This window comes from Furipterus horrens, unplaced genomic scaffold (assembly GCF_987537825.1).
Source record: "Furipterus horrens unplaced genomic scaffold, mFurHor1.1.pri manual_scaffold_12, whole genome shotgun sequence".
Lineage (NCBI taxonomy): Eukaryota > Metazoa > Chordata > Mammalia > Chiroptera > Furipteridae > Furipterus > Furipterus horrens.
Genome location: NW_028327182.1, coordinates 57,700,424 through 57,711,003, shown reverse-complemented (window position 1 = coordinate 57,711,003; position 10,580 = coordinate 57,700,424). Strand labels below are relative to the sequence as shown.

The window sequence follows — 10,580 nt, the reverse complement described above, 5'->3', positions numbered from 1 at the left end:
GAAAGATCTGTCCATTGTTCACAATAGGGTATTAAAGTCCCCTACTATGAGTATGTTGCTCTTGGTTTCCTTCTTGTAGTCTTCCAAGATTTTCCTTATATATTTGTGTGCTCCTATGTTGGGTGCATATATGTTTACCAGGGTTTTATCTTCTTGATGGATTGTTCCCTTAAATATTACAAAATGTTCTTTTTTGTCTTTTTATATGGCCTTTGCTGTGAAATCTGTTTTGTCTGATATAAGTATTGCTACCCCAGCTTCTTTCAAGTCCATTTGCTTGTAATACTTTCTCCCGTCTCTTCAGTTTCAACGTGTGTAAATCTTGTTTTGAGGTATGTCTCTTGTAGACAACATATAAGTGGGTCATGTTTTTGTATCCATTCTGCTCCCCTATGTCTTTTTATTGGAGCAGCATTTAATCCATTTACATTTAAGGTTATTATTGACAGGTATTTATTCATTTCCTTTTGTACCTGTGTTCCTCTCCCTCTCTCTTATTCTTTTCCTTAAAACATTCCCTTTAGCATCTCTTGCAATGCTGGTTTGGTGGAGGTGTATTCTTTTAGTCTTCCTTTGTCTGGGAAACTCCTTATTTTACCTTCCATTTTGAAAGAGAGCCTTGCTGGGTAGAGTAGTCTTGGTTGTAGACCTTTGTTTTTCATTGCTTGAAATGTTTTTTTGCTATTCTTTTCTGGCTTGTAGTTTTTCTGTTGAGAAATCAGCTGATAGCCTTATGAGAGCTCCCTTGTATGTTATTTGCTCTTTCTCTCTTGCTGCCTTTAGGATTCAATTTTTTATTTGAACTTTGCCATTTTAATTATGATGTGCCCTGGAGTGGGCCTTTTTGGGTTCATCTTCATTGGCACCCTCTGTGATTCCTGAACTTGCATGACTTTTTCTCTCATCAAGTTAAGAAAATTTTCTGTCATTACTTTTTTGATCAGGTTTTCTCTCCCTTGCTTCTCATCTTCTTCTTCTTTTATCCCTATGATATGGATATTGTTTTGTTTTGTGTTGTCCTGCAGTTCTCTTAAACCTTCTTCATTCTTTTTAAATCATTTTCATTTTGTTGCATTGCCTAGGGGTTTTTTCCTACATTGTCCTCTAACTCACTGATTCGATCTTCTATTTCATTTAGCCTGATTTTGATTGATTCTACTGTGTTCTTCTGTTCAGAAATTGTATTCTTCATTTCTTCCTGGTTTTTATTGATAGTTTCTATGTCCTTTTAATGCTGGTGTAGTTTTCAGTAAGTTCCTTGTAGCTTCCCTGGAGTTCCCCTGGAGTTCGTTGTAGTTTTCTCTGAGTTTGTTGAGTTCATTGAGCTTCCTCATTATTATTGTTTTGAATTCCATATCTGATAGTTTGCTTGCCTCTATTTCATCTATCCCTCCTGGGAATTCCTCCTTTCCTTTTGGTGGGGTGTTGTTTCTGTTTGGTGGGATGTTATTCTGCTTCCCTATATTGGGCACTAGTCTTGTTTGTTTCTGCTTCTTAGATTGATCTGCATTTATTTTCTGCCTATGTGGTGTTACCTGCTATGGTAGAAATCTGTGTTATTCAGTGGTGCAGACTTCTTGATCTCCTTAACTAGATGCTCTTGGGATGCTCTTTATGCTTTTTATTTGGACTCTCTAGTAGGAATTTGGTTTTGTTCATTGTGTTGTTCTTTGGTGGGTCCTTCCTTTAAATTAGCTAACTGAGAGTCACTCTGACCACTTCTGACAGTTGTTGAGTTGCCTCTGGCTGATGTCTCTTGGAGGGGTGTAGTCTGTTTATGAGATTTCTCCTATAGCACTGAGGTTGAGTCTGCCCTGGTATCTGGTTTGCTGCTCCTCCAGTTTTTTCTCCACAACCAGCATCCAAAGTTTTCCAAAGCTCCTCTAATTCATTTCACCTTCTTTCAGCTGCAGCCCAGGTTGAGTGTGGAAAGTGCACTTTTTTTTTTGCCAGCCGGCAGGCAGGCTGGGGCAGCCTGTGGGCACTTGGAGGCATGCCAGGAGCATTCTCCCATGCTGGTGGGGCGGGGGTGTTCCCTCGTGCTGGCTGGTGTGTGAGTGGGCTGGTAGTGATTCCTTGCTCTGGTGTGTGGGCAGACCAGGAACATTCTGCTGCGCTGGCTGGCAGTGTTGGGGGGGGGGCGGGGCGCTGAGCGCATCCCTGCAAGTGGGCTCCTGTGTTCGCGCTCCTAAAGGATCTCTTCCCACCTCTAGCCTTTCCTCCCCATTATGAGAAGTCCCACAATAAAACACTGGGACACAGTTGTTTATTCATGGATTTGCAAGTCTGGGTGCAGCCTAACAAAGGGCGTGCGCCAGGGCTTAGAGCAGGCCGCTTTTTATACTAACTCGAGTAAACCCTCCCTTTCCCCCACATCTTCCTCTCTATTTTTCCCTACTGGGTACTCTGGAGTTACAATCTAACGCAGTTGTCTAAATCAACTAAGGGTAGCAATTAGCTTATGAATACGTTTCCTTATCTCACTGACCATGCAAAGTTCCCAGGTGATAAATATTCCATAATGGGTGCCCCCTCACACTTGGATAACTCTGACTGTTTATGTCTCCAGCCTCATTTTCCCTTGAAAGTTTTCTTGTTTATCACATTTTCCCAGGTTATAAGTATTATGTCCTTTACATTCTGAGTTAACTCTGACTGTTTTGCAGGTGATAAATATTCCTTAACTCTGACTATCTGTGTCTCTAACCCCTCTTGAAAGTTTTCTTAACCTGTTTACCACATTTCTTTTTTGCTGCTAATCATTTCTTACTGGTTTGAGTGTCACTTTTATCTGTTTCTCACACCATCCACAAAAAACAATAAATAAATTTTTAGAAAATAAAAAAGGAGAAAAGGAAAAAAACAAACCGCGCGAGCGCACACACACACACACACCGCTGTTCCCAACCTCCCAGAGCCAGATGTCACCCAGCCAACTTCTCGCTCTGCCAGCAGGCACAGCCTGGATCTCCACTTCTGACTGCTCTCAGGAGAGACCCAGGGGCATTGAGAAAACTTTGTGCTCCTCCAGCCGCTGTCCGGGGAGCCAAGCCAGCCAGAACTCACACCTCTTCCGTGTCTCCTTCGCGACCTGTCAGGTTGCTCAAAGGCGGCCTCCTCCACTGCCAGTAGCACCAAGGCTCAACTCCTGCTAGTATCCAGATGTTAACAGATGCTCTTTCCACATTCAGTTGAAACTATAGACCAGTCTCGGGAGCAAGCAAGGGCAGCCTCTCCTCACTCATCTGTCATCTTCTTCTCCTTCTAATTGGAGTTTTTTTGTAGGTAACTACTTGCTTTCTCTTACAGCTTTTAAGATTTTCTCCTTGGCACTTCTCTTCCAAGCTGGCTCTGGGAAGTTAAGGAGAGAGGGACGCAGATGTGGTAGCCGCCACTGCCACTACTTTCCTTGTGGGGAGATTAGCCGGCATCTACCATAACTGTTGATTGACTATGGAAGACTATATCAGAGTAGAGAAAATTGGAGAAGGTACCTATTGAGTTGTGTAAAAGGGTAGAAACAAAACTACAGGTCAAGTGGTAGCCATGAAGAAAATCATAGTAGAAAGTGAAGGGGAAGGTGTTCCTAGTACTGTGATTCGGGAAATTTCTCTATTAAAAGAACTTCGTCATCCAAATATAGTCAGTTTTCAAGATGGGCTCATGCAGGATTCCAGGTGATATTTCATATTTGAATCCCTTTCCATGGATCTAAAGAAAAACTTAGATTTTATCCCTCCTGGTAAGTTCATGGATTCTTCACTTGTTAAGAGCTATTTGTACCAAATCCCACAAGGGACTGTGTTTTGTCACTCTAGAAAAGTTCTACACAGAAACTTAAAACTTCAAAATCTATTGATTGATGACAAAGGAACAATTAAACTGGATGATTTTGGTCTTGCCAGAGCTTTTGGAATACCTATTAGAGTATAAACACATGAGGTAGTAACACTTTGGTATGGATCTCCAGAAGTATTGCTGGGGTCAGCCCGGTATTTGACTCCAGTTGATATTTGGAGTATAGGCACCATATTTGCCGAATTAGTAACTAAGAAACCACTTTTCCATGGGGGTTCAGAAATTGATCAACTCTTCAGAATTTTCAGAGCTTTGGGTACCCCCAACAATGAGGTGTGGCCAGATGTGGAATCTCTACAGGACTATAGGAAAACATTTCCCAAGTGGAAACCAGGAAGCCTAGCATCCCATGTCAAAAACTTGGATGAAAATAACTTGGATCTGCTCTCAAAATTGTCAGTCTATGATCCTGCCAAACAACTTTCTGGCAAAATGGCCCTGAATCATCCATATTTTAATGATTTGGACAATCAGATTAAGAAGATGTAGCTTTCATACAAAGAGTTTCCATGTGTTGTGTGAAGAACAGATAGTTATATTTTACTGTCAACTCTATTATTGTCTTCTGTATTTTTGTTTTCTTGGTTATAAAACAAGCTGTACTTCATCTTCTAATTTCAAAAGTTGTAACTTAAAAATGTAAATGTTTTTCTATATGAATTTAAATATAATACTTCTGTAAAAAAAAAAAAAGATTTTCTCCTTGTCTTTAAGGTTTGCCTTTTTAATTATGATGTGTCTTTGGTGTAGGCCTCTTTGAGTCAATCTTGTTAGGGACTCTCTACTTCCCGGACTTGTATGTCTTATTCTTTCACCAGACTAAAGATATTTTTTGGTCATTATTTCTTCAAATAGGTTCTTTATCCCTTGCTCACTCTCTTTTCCTTCTGGTATTCCCATAATGTGGATATTGTTATGCTTTATGTTGTCACAAAGTTTTTTTAAGCTCTCATTTTCTTTTTTAATTCTGGTCTCTTTTTGCTGTTCTGCTTTGGTGTTTTTTTCTATCTTGCTGATTCAATATTCTCCTTCATCTAACCTACTGCTTATTCCTCCCAGTGTAATTATTTATTTCAGATATTGGATTCTTTATTTCTACTGGTCCTTTTTTATTGTTATTATGCCTTTTTTCATGCTATTGAGTGTCCATATAATCATTACTCAAAACTCTTTATCTGATACATTGTTTGCCTCCATTTCATTTAGTTGCTCTCAAGAGCTCTCTTATTCTTTTATTCAGGACCTGTTTCTTTCTTTTCTTTTTTTTAAATAATTGTGTACATTTTAACTTGAGGGTTTTTTTAAAAATTATTTACTTATTTGTTTATTTGTTTGTTTATTTGTTTGTTTTTAGAGACAGGGGAAAGGAAAAAGAGAGGGAGAGAGACATCATTGTGTGGTTTCCCCTCACTCGTGCCCCCAACTGGGGACCTGACATGCAACCTAGTCATGTGCCCTGACTGGGAATGGAACCAGTGACACTTGGTTTGCAGGCCAATGCTCAATCCACTGAGCCACAGCAGCCAGAGCAGGACCTGTTTTTTTGTCTTCATATTTTGGCTGCCTCTTTGTATTTGTTTCTATTACCTAGATCTTCAAAGACTCTGGTGTAGACTTTTGTCATACACTGCCTGTGACTTGCCCTGGGCAACATGTTTGGAGCTATCAGTGATCCACAACTTGTGACTCCCTCTACTGGGCTTGGGTATGTGCAGAAAGAACCAGGCTGTGGACTAAGATAAACTTTTACCAGTACTGGACCCAGGGGAGAGTCATCTGAAGTCTCAGAGCTCCCAGATATCCAACTTTACCTGAAGGCTTTCTGTTAGGTTTTTTCTCTGGAATCGCCTCCAGCTGTACTCTTCAGCAGCCAAGGGAGAAGGATTCCTGTGGGTGGAGCTATTGCTTTCCTTCAGGCCAATGCCACTTGGAAGAAAGTACTCTGTCTGAGAAAGATGGCTTCTGCAGAATGGGGAATGACTCACCACAGGGATCCTGGCAGCTATTTCTTCAGTTTTCTCTCCAGAGCCACTGCCCGAGACTCTCCTCACAAATCTCTAATCTACTCTACGTTTCCTCTGCCAGAGCCCAGGGTAAGTAACTGCAAATGTGATTTTTTGTTTTTGCCTTTTAAGAGGCTCTCAGCATCTCTAGCCATCTCTCCCTGGCAGTCAGAAACCTCACTTCCTTTCCTGGTTCTGGTGCTGTAGGCTGGGGAGACCAGCTTGGGGGTTAGGCTGAACTTCTCAGGGGGAATTCCCTGGCCACTGAAATATATCTCAGAACTTCAGCTGCTGCCCATGGCAGCCCAGCCAACCCTCTCATAACTCCTCCACACTACCTACCAGTGTCATTATGGAGAAGTGTTTTTTTCTATCAGTCTTTGGTTATAAGGCTTCTATTCAGCTAGTGTTCAGTTGGTTACTCAGGATGATTTTTCTTTAATTTAGTTGTCATTCCAGTTTCGTCCTGGGAGGAGAGCAGTGTAGTGTCCACTTATCTGCCACCATCTCAAAATCACATCCCTTTATTTCTCATGCAATGTAGTTATTTGTATAGATTTAATAAGACTCTGTCTTTATAATGCTATGTGTTGAAATCCTAACTGCTAATGTGATGGTATTAGAATGTGTGGGGAAGGGGGCATTTGAGAGGTGATTAGGTCATAAAGGTGGACTTCTCAGGAATGTGATTAGTGTCTTTATAAAAGGGACCTCTGAGAGCTCTCTTGTCCCTTCCAACATGTGAGCCCACTGTGAGAAGACAACCATTTTGAACCAGGAAACAGGCTCTCACCAGATACTCAATCTCCATGCACATTGAATATCCTAGCCTGCAGAACTATGAGAAATTTCTGTTGTTCATAAGCCATCCAGTCCATGGTATTTATTATAGCAGCTGGTACAGTCTAAGACACATGGGGATCTTAGAGAAAGAATCTTACATTATGGGTACTATAGGGGGAAACCTGGAAAGCATTCTTTATTCTTGGACTGGAAATAAGTGAACCAATAAAGGCAATGCAGAATATTTTTGGCATCATAAAACTTATCAAAAAAATGGTTCCAAGGCCTTTACAAAAGAGTCACAGACACAAGTTTACTCCTTAACTCTAAGATCTCATGACTAAGTTTAGGACAAGCAGCTCTTTATGTAATTGTCATTACTTCTTTTGATGTCTATTATTATAAACCATTCAAATAGAACAGAACATCACTTAATTATACTAGATCAGAAAATTTAGAACAGACATATTTGGTCAAAGTTATGTCCTCAGTGTCGAATTTGCTCATAAGAGGACATGCAAAAATAAAACTGACATTCTTGTTCTTAGCTTAACCCTGTCTGATATAGGAATGGCAACCTACCACAACTCAGAAAAGATTTACATTTTTTAAAGCCATGCATTCCCAGAGATAAGCCTTGAACTGCAAGGCCATTTAAAGCTTACAGATGGAAATAAGCTGTGATCCTGTTTCCTATTATCAAAGACAAGACTTTAAATCAAAACAGAACTGTCAACTGCTATATAATAATTTAAACTATAATACAGCCTTCTTTCTTTATTCTAGGAGCCCAGTTGCTCTGAAAGCTTGCTTTGTGCATGCAAAACTCAACTAGGTGATAAAAACTGTCTGAGTGGCTTTTTTATTTTTATCAAGGAGGAGGATAGATTTCTTTAGAAAAGCAAAAATGAAAACTTGAGTTGGGAAGAGTAAAAACAATTGAAAGAAAAGTAACTGCCCAGTCATCATCATCAACTAAAGCATAATTTTTAGAGCTTGTATTGTAGTGTTTAAAGGAAACCAAAGTTGGGTAATAAAGCAGTAAGAAACAGATTTTATTTAGCTGCTATTGCAAAAGGAAAAAAACACTTCAGTATAGAAACAGCTCAGTTCTGAATACAGCATTGGCAAATGGAATGTATAGCCAAGGAGCAGGGTAGGAGTAACAGATAGGAAATTATTAAAAAGAAACATCAGGGACAGGAGGGCTAAGCTGACCTAGCAAGACTCTTGCTGAAGGCAGGCCAGGGTGATCAGATATCATCACCTGGGTGGTGGTAAAGGATGAGGAATCTGATCAGATATCTAGGGAGACCGTATGTGGTTAAGCTGACTTAACCAGCTTTTTGCTACAATGAGGCTCCAGAGGACAAGGCCCAAGGATAGGACCTAGTGGTAAAAAGGGGTCAAAGAATCCTGTCTAGAGTTTAGTCAAGGAGAGAGTAGTCTTTGTCAGTCATGAAAAAGCTTGCTGGTGCTTAAGACTTGTATAGTCTGGACACAAGTTACCCTAACAACAAATCTCCCCTACTTGGGAATTTCTGCTGCCTTGAACATGAAGGGTCATAAAGATAAATGTGATTGTCCATGGCTCCCTTTGGCTATGCAGTGTGGACAGATAGGCTCAGTCAAGGAAAGGTGATGTTTATGGGAAGGGACACCAAGACTGAGGAGGGAAGAGCAGCCAGGAGAAACTGATGGAGAAGTTAGGCTGTCAGGAGGGATGAAAGGAGTCTGCCAGTGCCTACCTGCTCACACACCTTCTCTACTGTTAAAGGTGATCTCAGTGACCCTTAAACTTGAAAGACTACCTTCTACAGGGCAGTTTTCTGAGAATTCTCTTTTTTCTTTTAATTCAGCAAAACAATTGAAGGAAGAAGAATAACTCCAGGAGACCTAACCTCAGACTGGCTCTCTGCCTCCTCTGTCTGACCTGATTTTGACCTTGAGGGCCAGCTGACCAGTACAGAAATGAATTGTGCTGCCTTGAGCCTAGCAAGGGGTAGGTATGCTGGGTGGCTTGTGCCCACCTGGCTCCTCAAAGTACTAGCCTCCAACCTGCAGTGACTCACCATCAATACCAAGCAGACACCTTGGATGGCTCCAGCTTGGACAGTGCATGCCCTAAGTGTCCCTAAACCATAACTCAAGAGAACCTAATTTTCTTCCTGAACAAAACAGGGACCTGAATGATCAGACTTAAAAGACTCTTTTCTGTTACTTGGAAAACAAAATGTAGCAACTAAAGACCAGGTGTTTTGGAAAGGTACTCAGACCTGAAGACTTAGGTCATGAGCAATTTCTGAGTGCAGTGGTTACTTTCATACATATAAGCTGGTCAGCACCAGGCTTCCTGGCTTTCTCTCATTCACTGTGAATGCTAGTTAAAGCTGGCAAACTGATCAAAAAGTCTATTGATAGTTACTAGGAAATGTTTATTGAGTGTTGTCAAAGGAAAACCTAACCAGAACTTAGTAAGGAGAGACTTTTATTAAAAAATGACTTTTGCAAGGGAGAGAAAGGGACTATTGCAATAGGTGAAGAGGGGTTACTACAGTAGGGAGAATGCTGTGGCCACAGGTTTGTAAGCATCTCAAAATCAAACAGAAAAGTGGTTTTCTTTTATAGGATAAAGGAGGCAGGCAGAGATAAACAGAATCTTTGGAGGACAACCTGGGCAAGCAAGGGGAAAGACCAGTAGGTCTGAAAGAAAATAGTCTGGCTGTGGTCAGCTGATTCTCAGGAGAAATTGATGGGGGGGGGGTGGTGCGCAAAGTTAATTGCTCTGCCTTAGGGTAAGCAGAGTTCAAGGTTCTGTAAGAAAAGAGAAGGCTGACTAAAATTTGGTCAAGACAAAGCAGAAGGGAACAAATGGACATTTGAGAGCATCCTAGTCGATACTAAGAGGAGAGCACTGTACTAAGTCCCCATGAAGAAGGTGCCATTATTTTCCCTGTTTTTGCAAAGGAAAAACAGATTCTGAAAGTTCAAGCAATTTACCCAGAGTCGTACAACTAGTAAAATCCATGTAACTCTTGTTACCTAAAGAAAAATAATTGCAAATATGATATTTGGATGGTACTATGGGAGAATTGGACCTTTTCTTTAACCTCACTCTAAACGACCTTCAACAGATGTTTTGTGGTGAATATGGGTGGAGAGGGAGTATAACACTACAAATCCACAAATCCACCTCACTTAATCTCACCGAGTCCCTTTGTTACAGAGCCCCGCCTATACTATTATAGAATAGCTGTGGCGTTTGATTGCCTGCCATCAAGAAACGTGATTCCCAATGCAAGAGTTTGATGAAAAGGGAAAGAGGTTGTTTATTTAAAGGTTATACAGATTCAGGGCACATCAGAGAAGGAAAACTCTGACTCCAAAAAACCTCCGCTGCCTTGCGGCATACCTCTTCAGCGGAAAGGCTAAGGGAGTAAACCCCGACAGAAAATCCGGAGCCGGAGTCCCTAAGGCGGTTTGACGTTGTAGTCAACACCGGCAACTCCTGCGGCGCACCTGAAGCCAAGCTGTATTGACTCCGTCTTTCCCTTGGACCCTTCAGCTGCGAAGAGAGGGGGGGTCTGCTGCATGGGCAACAGCAGACCCTCCATATCACCCTGCCCAGGCTCTGTAGCTTCAGCTTCACTGGAGAGGACACTCCAGCGTCATCGCAAGATGTCGATTCAACACGGGAGGAGACAGATACCGTGTCACTCCCGAGTTGGACTGCACAGCCATTCTCGGCGGTGCAGATAGACTCTTAAGAAGCTACACCATCGTCTCTCGAGACGGACGGCTGCCTCCAATACAGATTCAGAATAATGGCAGATTTCTGCCATTCAGTTCCACTCCCTTTAAAACACCTAAAAGCACGTAATCCTGCCTCTCTTTGCCAAACCCAGGTCAGTTTCAGAATATGCTAGTCAGGGGTAC

At 41.5% G+C, this 10,580-nt stretch overlaps 1 pseudogene; it reads left to right on the top strand.

The window, feature by feature from the left end:
- The first annotated feature begins 3,426 nt into the window (after positions 1-3,426).
- On the top strand, positions 3,427-4,376 carry LOC149996248 (cyclin-dependent kinase 1-like; annotated as a pseudogene).
- Positions 4,377-10,580: the final 6,204 nt, after the last annotated feature.